Raw genomic sequence first — 12696 nt, forward strand, 5'->3', positions numbered from 1 at the left:
GAAACTGCTTGTTCAGTGTTTCATATGGGAATGTGAAACACTGAATGGCAAGTGAGCGAGAACTGCAGGATTCTCAATGAAAATCATGCAGTGTAAATAGGCAGTCTGAGTGCTGATAAGCTGGTGCTGATGTCACCAGCTCATTCGCTCGAACAAACTAGAATTGTCCCATCTAAATAGGGCATTATATAGTCCCCAAGCTGTACAATCTAGCTGTCATTTACCCCTTCACACCTCAGGGTAGGCAGTTAAATTCAGCGTGCTTGGGGTTTGTATGAAACGGGATCGGGAGCTCATCCGGCTTCATTTATGGTGGTTGCCAGCTGCTTTTGATCATTGACATTTAACAGCAACAGCTGCAATCAGCATGAATGCTGACCACAGCTGTTGACTCTTTTAATGCCCCAATTGATGTTCAGGGCTCCCGAAGGGCCCCTCCTTTATGAGATCATGAGGTGCTGTCCAGTTGCCATTGCAGCCAGGGACCTTCTGAAGGACCCCAGAGCTGTCATGCCTGATTGCCTATGAAGCAAAACATCTGCAAACTTCCTTGGCCAACCAAAAGTCTGGATTTCAACCCCATTGAGTATCTTTGGGATAAACTAGAATGCCATATCCATGCACGCCCAACACACCCATCATCCCCCGCATCACTATCTGAAGCTCCTTTTGAGAAATGGAGGGAAATCCCTCCAAACATCCAGCAGAATTTGTTGGAAAACATGTCTGGGAGGGTTACTACAGTCATCAAGGCCAAAGACCTAAAGGCCCATTTACACCAGCAGATGATTGCTCAAAGATCGCTCAAAGGACAATTTGAGTGACAGCTTTGAGCGATCATTTTGCATAAACTATTAAGTAGCTACTGAGCTACTTAAGAGCAATTATGTATGCAAATGAAGCCTTCCTCTGAAAGCAGTTAATAGCCTGAGGGCTGTTATGTGCGCTCAGATCCTTTGTTCTCCACAGGAAACAATGCTATCAGCACTCCCCGTGGAGAACTTCTGATAAGAGTGAAAGACGATTTTTAGGTTGGACTGAATTTAACGATCAGCCAGCAGTGCCTGAAAAGCGCATGATGGGTGCACATTTCCACGCACCGATTATCGCTAAAACGATCGCCGATTAGACTTTTATTTTAGCGATCGTCGGCTGGTGTAAATGGGCCTTAACACTGTATTGAAAAATGTTTAATAAAGTAGAATTTTGTCACCTTCTATTTATGGTCCAATACTTTTTGTAGAAATAGTGTACGTCAAACATTCATCCCAACTATGATGTGAATATATCTTCAGAATTATTTGCATAAAAAAAAATATTTTTTTTATCAGTCTTTAGTAGTTGGTAATGGAGTTTGGCCCAGACAGAGGACTAAGTAGACTTCCTTACTGAAAACATAAAGATGTTATTAAAAATGCATCTATGTCTATTTGGTTAAAATAACCAGTAATGCTGCTAATCCTGCTTATATTTAACTTTGAAAATCTAGTGTGTGGCAATTATTGGAAACAACAGTTTAAGAAGGTACAATTTGCTTTGCAGTTTATTACCGTGAGCATATTTTTAATGATCTTGATAGAAAATGTTTGCTTTTGCATTTTAAATGACTGTATTATGTGGATTACAAAAGCAAAGCAGCCAGATTAATTTTTGTTTAAATAAAGTAAGTGCCTCGAGAGTGCAATATTTTTTTTAGCCTATTTAAAATGTAGAGCAAATCCTACTGTGATATCGCTACTCTGACATATTTTATATGCGTTTTTAATGAAACCTGCATTTCTTTCATTTAGCTGTTTGGTCTCTGAAACACACATTTCATTTTAAAAAGGTAAAAGGATTTGCTCGAAATACTGTTTAGAAATAGATGAGTCAGCTGTGACTGATTCCTGGTGCTGTGATTTCCAATTAAGACTAGAAAAAACAACATTCTGTAATTAAAAAGAAACAATGAAACGCTTAGTCATGTCCTCACCTTATGGCTTCACAAGTGTCTAATGCAATATTTTGGCTTTAGCCCCAAATGGGAAAGCCAGTGTGGTCTTTTTGGAAAAACAAATACTTCATATAATAAAGAGTAATTAACAAGTCTTATTTATGATCGCACCCACACCTTGAAATCAATTTCCCATTACTTCAGGTCTTTCCAGGCTTTAAACTTGCAGTGAAAAGTGCTAGTGTATCTAACTCTGACCACATATACAGTTATATTGCTCTGTGTGAAGTCCTGAAACTTGATCAATGCATTTAAAACAAGATCAGAAGGCCACATTATTTGACTTCTAAGCATGTCTGTAAATCTAATTAAATGTTTGTTTGTTTTTCTATAATTTTCAAAGTTGAGCAGCAGTTTTGTGAAGTTGAATGCCCATTTGTTGTACAAGTAACTTTTTTTTAAATCCTATGTACAGTATTTAAGGAAAAATACAAAGGCGAAGTTAGATCTCTTTAACTTGATCCCAGGAAAGATTAAGACTTCTCTTCTAAATGAAGACCAAAGAATAAGTACGGCCAGCAGCATAACTATAGGGGATGCAGGGGATGTGGTTGCACCAGGGCCCAGGACCCTTAGGGGGCCCATAAGGCCTCTCTTCTCCATATAATAAGCCTAGTAATATGAATAAAGCATTATGGTTGGGGCCCTGCTACAGGTTTTGTATTGGGGTCCAGAAGCTTCAAGTTACACCTCTGAGTACAGCTGTAATTATTTCCACAGAAAGGATTCATTTGTACTGTGGACCAGAAGACATCAGATCATTTCATTCCCCCATTGCTTCTTAGGGCTTAAAGAGCCACTTAGGCGTAAACACATTTTTCCATTTCTGCACTCCTCACCAGATTGCCTTTCACACTCTGGAGGTCTCCTATGTATACTGCAGTTACTTCCATGCAGCACTGCCTCATGTCTGTTGCTTATCCGGCACAATCCTGATGCTGAGATTTCTGCTTTCACTTGCATTATTCGATGCTATCAATCCCATGATGTATCAGCACATCATTACATGAGCAACTGGAGACATTATTATCTCTGCTAAATTAAAAACACTGTCATTGCATTCTGTATTCATTTTAAAAAGTATATAGTCAGGAGGATGAGCTATGATCTCCTCTATTATAACTGTGTGACAGCAGCTGTTATCATCATCAGTAACTATGATAGAAATGTCTGTGTCACCCTCCGAATAGCATGTGTGGTACACTCTATGTAATAGCATCACACAGGAATTATGCTGACTGAAAAACTGACTAGTTTGAGAGTGTATAAATCGAAGTAAATCTAAGCTGGTCAGAACAGAGATCACATGACAACCTGAGGGGAAAGAGGCCAAGAGTTTCAGATAGAAAGGAATAACTAACCAAGGTAATACCTGTTGACTTATACATACTGAGGGGTTAGTTACATAGTCATTGAAAACACAATTTCACTGGTGTGGCCCTTTAAAGGAATAGTTCTTTCAAAATAGAAATATGATCAGGATGCATTATTTCCTGCTTTTCCAGCATTTTCTTTATTCTACTAGAACTCAAATCTGTTTCACATTTAGTAGGGTACTGCAAAAAAATCATTAAAAGCTAAAATGCTGTTAATAATAACTCAATATTTAGATTACTTTTAGGTAGGAAACAAAGGACTGTACGCTGTAACATGATAACTAGTACAAATATCTTTCAGTGTTTAAATAACAGAGCTGTTTTTAATTTACATTTTAGACTATAATAGGAATTAAGAGAAAATATCCCGGAGCTAAAGCACCACAAATGCGATGACCTAATTTTAGATCTGACCATTTTAACTATTATTGAGAACAACAGGGAAAGTATATATCATGCATATTGTTTGTATGGGTTTTACAATTATAAGCTTCCTCACGGAATTCTGAGAAGAATGGCGTTTTTTAAAAAGGAGCTTTGATTATGGAAAGTTTGTCATAAAACAAAAAGTGGAAATTCAAAGTACAATGACCGACTTCAGTGTTCAAGGAAAAGATCAACCCCTGGAACTATGTTTAAATTAGAGCATTACAGGAAAAAATCCTTAATATAATATTATTATCAGAATTTGTCCTTTTACCGTCTGAAAGAATTCACTGAACCAGAAACTACTTTTTCAGCCCCCTGTTTAGTGCTTTGTTTACCTGATGCCATTAGAAACACCAGTATAATTCCAAAAGGGTTTAATGCTGATGTTTTAACTTAACCCCTTTTCATCCAATAACATAATAGTATATCATAGTGATTGCATTGCAATAATTTTGCATCCCTACTGAAAAATGAATAAATAAATGAAGTTGAAGGTGTTATACCAAAATTGACTTTTAGGGCTCAGTCACACGGGCGCATCGGCGCCCGTGTGACTGACAGTTAGAAGACGGCCGTACCAGAAGACGGCTGTCTCTGCAGCGCCGGAGGAAAGAACATGTGACCGGCTTCATTGCCGGTCATGTGTTCTTTCATCAGCGCTGCAGAGAGACGGCCGTCTTCAGGTACGGCCGTCTTCTAACTGTCAGTCATACGGGCGCATCGGCGCCGGTGTACGGGTGCCGATGCGCCCGTGTGACTCAGCCCTAATCATCTATCCATGGAATAGGGGATAAATGACTGATCAGTGTGGCTCTCACTTCTGAAACCCAACTGATCCACAATTACTGGGGGTCCTGTGTCTGCCACTTTCCTCCTCAATGTGGACTCACTGCACCCCCCACAGTGGCAGGAAGATTGAATGGAGCGATAGCTGAGCATGGGCAGTGCTGCTTCATTCATTGCAGTGGGAATACGAGAAATAACTGGGTAAATGCACTAGGCTATTTCCAGCAGTCCGATTGAAGATGAATGTAATGGCAATGCATATTAAGGGGGTGCAATGAACCTGCAGTAATGAGGAGAGGGGAACATGGGACCCTTGCTCTCTGGATCAGTGTGGGTCTCAGCAGTGAGACCCCCACCAAACTTCTATTACCTATCCTGTGGATAAGGGATAAAAGTCAATTTTGGGATAGCCCCTTTGAAGGATTCCCAAATATCAAAAATAAAAAAATTCCATCAATTTTTATTTCCTCATTGTCTTGTTTCAGATTGTAAGACAATTGTCTGGAGCAGGAGCCTTCTCCTTCTTCGCTATCTGCAGTAGGCCAGCAGGATTTTTAAGTCCCACTTACACGCAATGATTGCTCTTTGAACAAATGAAGGGCTTAACGACTATTTTGCGATCAAATGCTGAGCGTTTACATGTAAAGATAATCATTTGAAGTCCTTGCCATTTCCCTCATTAGCAATGTAAACACTGTATATGTTGTAGGCATGTGTTTATGTGAAGAATATCTCAGTGGGATGTTTTAAATTAGTACAAAGAAAAGCCATTGTCTACTGTTGCATGAATTATTGTGTTTAGCTGGACAAACAGTCACCCCTCCCCTCAAACCCTTTTGTAGGCAATGATTATTGCTCAAAATTTGTTAAAACAATGGCTTGTGAGCAATAATCCTTGGGTGTAAATGCTACCATTGTGCACTTTTCATTTGAATGATGATTTTTAGCTCAGCATAAAAAACATTGTACAGACCACATGATGGGAGCTAGAGAGAACATTGTATTTTCTGTGCAGCCCATGGCTGAACAATAGAGCTAATTACAGAGCTCAGCTCTCCTGCTGAGTTCTGCAAGCAGCTCCTGGAGGCTCATTTGCACGCAAATGAAGCTGATAAAGTACTAATGGGCATGCGTGCCTATTAGTACTTTATGCAAAATGATTGTTAAAACTGTAATTCTCCTTATTTTTTTTAACTAATTTTGAGTGGTAATCTTTGCTTGTAAATGGGGCTTTTGAAAAACTGAATGACTGAGCAAACGCCATTTAAATCTAACGTCAAGTGAACAAACTAACAACCATTTTTTAATATTCAGGCTGATATAGTGCACGATTGTTTCGTGTTTACATTACCAGCAATCATCGCTCACTTTTGCTCATTTAAATGAATTTTGAGCAACAATTGTTGCGTCTAAATGGACTTTAGGTCTCAATATTTTCCATAGATATAAATGGAACAGACTAGCGTGAAATTAAGCCTTGAGTTCTATGCAGAAGTTCTACAAGACTGTTTATTTCAGAAATGTACAGAAAATCCTGAAGACAAATGGGGGCAAGATTATCTGATGTCTACTTTTATTATTTATTCATAGTTTTAGTGTTCCCTCATTGTAATATATGAGCACACTAAACTAGTGCCATCAAAATGCAACTTGTTTCCCTCCCAAAAAACACGCCCCTATGCAGCTAAATAAGTGGAAAAAAATGCAAAGTTATATGGTTAACAAAATGGGGTGATGCAAAAACCAAAACTTCCCTTTGCCCAAATGCCTACATTGTCTGCCTCTATAATAGTCTAATGAGGTTTGTCATAATGACAGTTTGCCTTCAAGCAATAATAACAGCACAATGAGATGGGAATTTCTCTGCATAGAATACTAAACTTAATAAGCATGAAGAAATATTACAAGTGTACTTTTATTTTACCAAAGTATATGCTGCAACATGTCATTACTTGATTTTTCATAACCCAATGTCCCATTCTAATCTTGTGAGTCGTTCCATATTCTATACACAAGGACCAAGCTTTATACTGGAATAATAGATATGTACAAATAATGTGACAGAAAGAATGATAGAGCCACACTCTCATTTCTCCAAGAATGAGAAAAAGAGTTTGTATGAGAAATGTTTCCTTAAAAAGATAGATAAGACCCCATAGCATATTTACACAAGTGAAATCAGTCTTCAAGTAGGCTACAGCAGCACAATGCTTTCTAAGATATTGAAGGACGCAAAAGTATGACTTCCATTTATTTTTTTATGCAACGTCTAAATATGTCTTGTAAAATGTTAGTGTAGGTATTGTGTATAGGATCCAGGAAGTACTGATGCTACAGCTAACATTGTATATTATGCTTCTGTTGGCATCCTTCAATATATATGACAGTCCAACACAATTGACAAAGCAAAACCAATTAATACTTTGCAGGAAATGTCAGCTTGCTTGATCCCTGATAGCAAAAACTTGTTAGCATCATTACAAGTATGCTAAAATGAAACATAAGACTTTAACTATCCATTCTATTAGAACTGATGAAAAAATATTGCAACAGTCTTAAAGGGGAACTCTGAAAAAGAATGAAATTTAAATTTTACTAAATATCAAGGAGACCACATAAATAATACTACTTTGATCCTTCTCTTCAAAAGTGGCCTAAGGGCTCAGTCACACGGGTGCATCGGCGCCCGTGTTACTGCAGGTAGCAGACGGACATCTCTCTGCAGCGCCGGAGAAACGAACACGTGAGCGGCTTCATTGCCGGTCATGTGTTCTTTCATCAGCGCTGCAGAGAGACGTCCGTCTTCAGGTACGGACGTCTTCTAACTGTCAGTCACATGGGCGCATCGGCGCCGGTGTACGGGTGCCTGAGCCCATAGGCAAACCTAACTCATCCTAGTATTACAGGGATGACTATTCTGTTGAATGGGTAGAATGTAATACTACATTTTCCCTGCAGAGGCCACTGGTACAAATCCTTGGAGCATTGCTTATTACTGACACTTTCATGTCAGTTTCAATGTCAGTCTTGGTGGCATATTCATCAAAATATTGCACAACTCATGCAGAATATGTTTTCTCATAGCAAGCCAATATTATAAGGTTAACTTTTTGTTACTGTGCATCATTGTTTTGTCATAAAGACATGATGCATCATGTTGATAAATATGCTGCAATACATGTGACAATTTATCCACAGCACTAATAATTTAAAAGATGGATAGGTTTCAGTAAGTCAACAAGAGTCCCAGAATATTGTGTAATTAGTTTGGAACTTCACAATACACACAAGTGACAGTTCCAGCCTCAGACCTAATAAATGCCTGGTAAGTAAGCTAAGAAAACAAAGATGCAAGGCTCTTTTAATTAAAAGGGAAAAAAATAGGAAATTAACTAATTTTATTTGAATTATTTTAATTAAGTTTTCAAGAAATTAAACCTCACAAATATGTACAAACATGCATGTTAATTTAAATATAGCTTGTTCAGATGGAGAAGACATAATAGAACAATATTGTAAATGTGTAAATAATGTACTCTCTGAGTAGGTTAGATTAGGTCACACAAAACCAATTAAAAAAGGAAGGGGAACAGGAGAGAACTGGGTTTGGGAAAGTGGGGGGAGGAGGGGTGATTGCCAGTAGGTCCTATGCAATCCATTGTTACGCCAGGCCTTGCTTCAGATAGGAGGGTCACTCCTAGTTTCTCTATTTGCGAGATACCACACTGTGTGCTGAAAGGTATCCCTGATTTGTACATGGGTGGGAAGGGAGGAGGTAAAGCACTTCCAGATTTTGAGGTTTTTTTTTAACCCTATATTCCTTGAGTAAAACCTCAGAAGGGGAATATTCAAACAGGCAACAAAGTCACAGAAAGTGGCCATATACTTACTGACAAGCTGATGCAAGAGGGCAGGCATATACACCATGTAAAATGGAGAAGCAGCTTGCACATGTTCAGAACACTGATGAGCAGCCGCTCACAAGAACTCCTTATACTGAGGGGAGTGGCTGTTAGTATTAATTACTGCACAGAAAAGTAGATACAGCGTGTCAGGTCACATGGTACGTGTAGTGAACCACGCAGGCTTACAACCTATTAGTGACGCCGTATCTAAATCCAGCTGGTTGGCCTGCACCCCAAAGGTAAACCACATCTGCACTGGCACCCTGGGCTCCCCCAGAAATCAAAACCACACTGCATATTAATGATAAATACTGATAAGTGACTAATTTGTCTGTTTAAATATTCCCCTTTTGTGATTTTAGCTAATGTTAGCAGTGGAGTAATGTAGTTTTAAGTGTGAATTACTCACACTATGTCCGTGCCCATATATATATATATATATATATATATATATATATATATATATATATATATATATACCTCTTCAGATCTATCCTATTATGCCTGAGAATGAACACTAAATAGGTCCGAAAGCTGGCTATAACATCATCTCTTTTTGTTAGCCAATGAAAGTTATCATATGTACAAGATCATTTTGTTCCTCTCACTGAGAACAATCACATCTTGAATAGACTGAACCACTGTTTTCTAATACCACACTATACCACCAGCTTGAGTACAGAGAGAATACCAACAGGCAATTGCCATCTGATGAACCTAGTAAATGCAGATAATCTAATTGTACTGAATAAGTAGATGCTTTAATCACCTGTGGCACAACTGACTGTCTGATAACTTGGCTCCAAAGCAGTGAGGTGTAATGTGTCCAATGATAGTTGCATAGGATGGGGAATTCTTGTCATCCATAAATGCAGTCAGTGATCTGCAAGCACGCACACAATCACCCTGGTGGGGAGCATCTTGCATTCATTTAGTGTTTTTCAGAGAAGCTGGTGTGTGGCATCACATTCTGCTTGGATGGAGAACAGCTAGTCCAAGAAAACCCACCAAAGTGGTGTGTCTAAGGCCACAGATGCATACTGTAAAAGAAGGATGCATTGAATGAATACCATAATAGTCAATGGTTGACTGATGCTATTGCTTGATATCTGTTGTAGGTATCTGTTTAATGGATACTTCATAAGTTTTTCAATAGCTTATCATGATGTATCCATTAAACTGATACCACACGGGCGTTTTTTCCCGCGATTTGCGTATCGCATGACGGGTGCGCATCCGCAAATCGCGTGACCAGGGCCGAAAAATCTGCTCCTACCCGCGTTTCATTAGAAACGGTCCGGAGCAGTGCAGCGCTGTCCAGCGCATTGAATTCAATGGAGCCGGCAATACAGCCGGCTCCATTGAAAGCAATGGGCTGCGGGCGATCTCAGAATGAATTTTCGGGAAGGGCTTAAAAATATAAGCCCTTCCCTGAAATTCATCCGAAATGTGTAAAAAGTAAAAAAAAATATATACTCACCTTGTCCCTGCAGACGGAGTTCAGCCGCGGCCGGCCGGCAGTTCTCCTGAACTGCTGTGAGTAGTATTCAGCAGCCGGGGACTTAAAATCCCCGCCTGCTGAATGAGCTGCCTCTGATTGGTCACAGCCTCACCAATCAGAGGCAGCTCTCACTCACCCATTCATGAATTCATGAATGGGTGAGTGAGTGCTGCCTCTGATTGGCTCAATGCAGGGACCAATCAGGGGCAGCTCTCAGAAGTGGCTTTGAACAAAATAAATACTGCTATAGAGTCAGGGAAGCCATGGCTGCAACGTTATGCAGCCGGCCCTGCGGACATGAAGATATGACAGGTCCTCTTTAAACATATACTATATGTCAGGATAGAGCCTCATCAGGATCAAGCTGTAACAATGTGTTTCATGATTTAGTGACAGATGCATCAATTTAATTGAATTATATGTTACTCTAAAGTACTTTGGCTTTTTAGAGAAAACGCCATATTAATAGTGTCTAGCGGTCAGTTTTCAATGCGCAGCTACCTTCCAGCTTTCACCCACTCAGCTCAATATGATTGACAAGTCTTTTCATATTCGTACATCTTATAACAATATTGGCAAATCTTCCACATAGTGTATTCATAAGGCTTCATCTCAGCAGTCAACGCCACATTTTATTCTACCAATTATTGTATAATTCTACTAATACGTTCTTTGTCCTCTTCTGTTTAGTTTTTTTGTAGTCAAATTTCTTTAGAAATACATGCTCTACTAAATAATTTAATCAGGCATTCAGTTACTTTTATATCTAGTTTTATTATGGCGATATTTCAGTAAAAGATAACATTAAGGTGCAAGAATGCTGTGCTTGTGTTACTCTAGGAGCATGTCACATTTATATTTCTAAATCTTACCTAACCTGCATGTTGACACAACCTAAATTACCTTTTGATAAAGCTGCAATATCAATGTATTCTTCTTCTACTTTTTATTTATAGGGTGAAATAATTTCCAATATCACACATGATCAAACTTTCTAGCACAAAGTAAAAAATAGCTCAAAGATCCCATCATGAATAAAAGATATAATGATAGTATTGATGAATATTAGAGAAAAACAGACACTTGAACCTGAGCTGTAAATTATCTGGAATTTTCCTTTATCAATTTGCTCCTTTAAGAAACCTCTGAAATAATATTTTAACCTTCAGCCTATACATCAACCTTAAACAACAAGTAAATAATGTCAGCACTGGATATCAGTGCATCTTTAATACTGAGCAGTGCATTTTTTCTGTCAAAACAGGAAATAGGAATGATTGCTTGGCTGTGAGCTATATCAAAACCATGAAAATGTACTTTATAGATTACTCAAAGTGAAGGTGTATCCACCTATTACTCAGACAAACTTTAAACCTTCAACTTGGAATATAAATGAGAATCTTTCTCTGTTGCCTCTAAATCTTTACTTCATAAAGATACATAGAGAACACACTGTATGAATTGTAAAGAGCTACGATCTCCCAGGAGCAGCGATAAAACACTGATTGGCTGTAGAGCAGGGAAAGCAGTTTTAGATGCAATGGTTGCTTCAGTAAGATTTTTAGTTATCGTTGGCCTTACATTAGAATAAAAGGATCACTACTAGAGATGAGCGAACGTACTCGTCCGAGCTTGATACTCGTTCGAGTATTCGAGATGCTCGTTACTCGAGACGAGTACCACGCGATGTTCGAGTTACTTTCACTTTCATCTCTGAGACGTTAGCGCGCTTTTCTGGCCAATAGAAAGACAGGGAAGGCATTACAACTTCCCCCTGCGAAGTTCAAGCCCTATACCACCCCCCTGCAGTGAGTGGCTGGCGAGATCAGGTGTCACCGGAGTATATAAATCGGCCCCTCCCGCAGCTCGCCACAGATGCATTCTGACAGAGATCAGGGAAAGTGCTGCTGGTGCTGGAGCTGCTATAGGGAGAGCGTTAGGAGTTATTTTAGGCTTCAAAAACCACAACGGTCCTTCTTGGGGCCACATCTGACCGTGTGCAGTACTGTGGAGGCTGCTTTTAGCAGTGTTGCACAATTTTTTTTTTTGCATATCGGGCGTGCAGAGCATTGCGTCCGCAGTCTGCAGTCATTGTACAGAGTATAGGGCCAGTACTGGTGAGGCAGGGAAAGAGATATTCAGGCTATATAGGCAGTGGGCTTTTTCCAAAAAATTGGGGAAAAATACTATATTTGGGCTGCCTGTGACCGTCTTCAGTTTACTGCGTGTCTGCTGGGGGTAGTAGTCCTAATTAATACACAGCTAAGCGTTACAGCAGGCTTGCGCAAAATTGTTTCCTGGATCTGCTGTCTCTGTTACATCAGCGCCGTCATCCCGCCAGAGGGAAACAGTATACATAATATTATACGCTGCCTATAAGTATCTATCTGCTGGGGGTAGTAGTCCTAATTAATACGCAGCTAAGCGTTACAGCAGGCTTGCGCAAAATTGTTTCCTGGATCTGCTGTCTCTGTTACATCAGCGCCGTCATCCCGCCAGAGGGAAATAGTATACATAATATTATACGCTGCCTACAGTATCTATCTGCTGGGGGTAGTAGTCCTAATTAATACGCAGCTAAGCGTTACAGCAGGCTTGCGCAAAATTGTTTCCTGAATCTGCTGTCTCTGTTACATGATCGTCGTCATCCCGCCAGAGGGAAAGAGTATACATAATATTATACGCTGCTTACAGTATCTATCTGCT

Source organism: Eleutherodactylus coqui, chromosome 1 (genome assembly GCF_035609145.1).
Source record: "Eleutherodactylus coqui strain aEleCoq1 chromosome 1, aEleCoq1.hap1, whole genome shotgun sequence".
Lineage (NCBI taxonomy): Eukaryota > Metazoa > Chordata > Amphibia > Anura > Eleutherodactylidae > Eleutherodactylus > Eleutherodactylus coqui.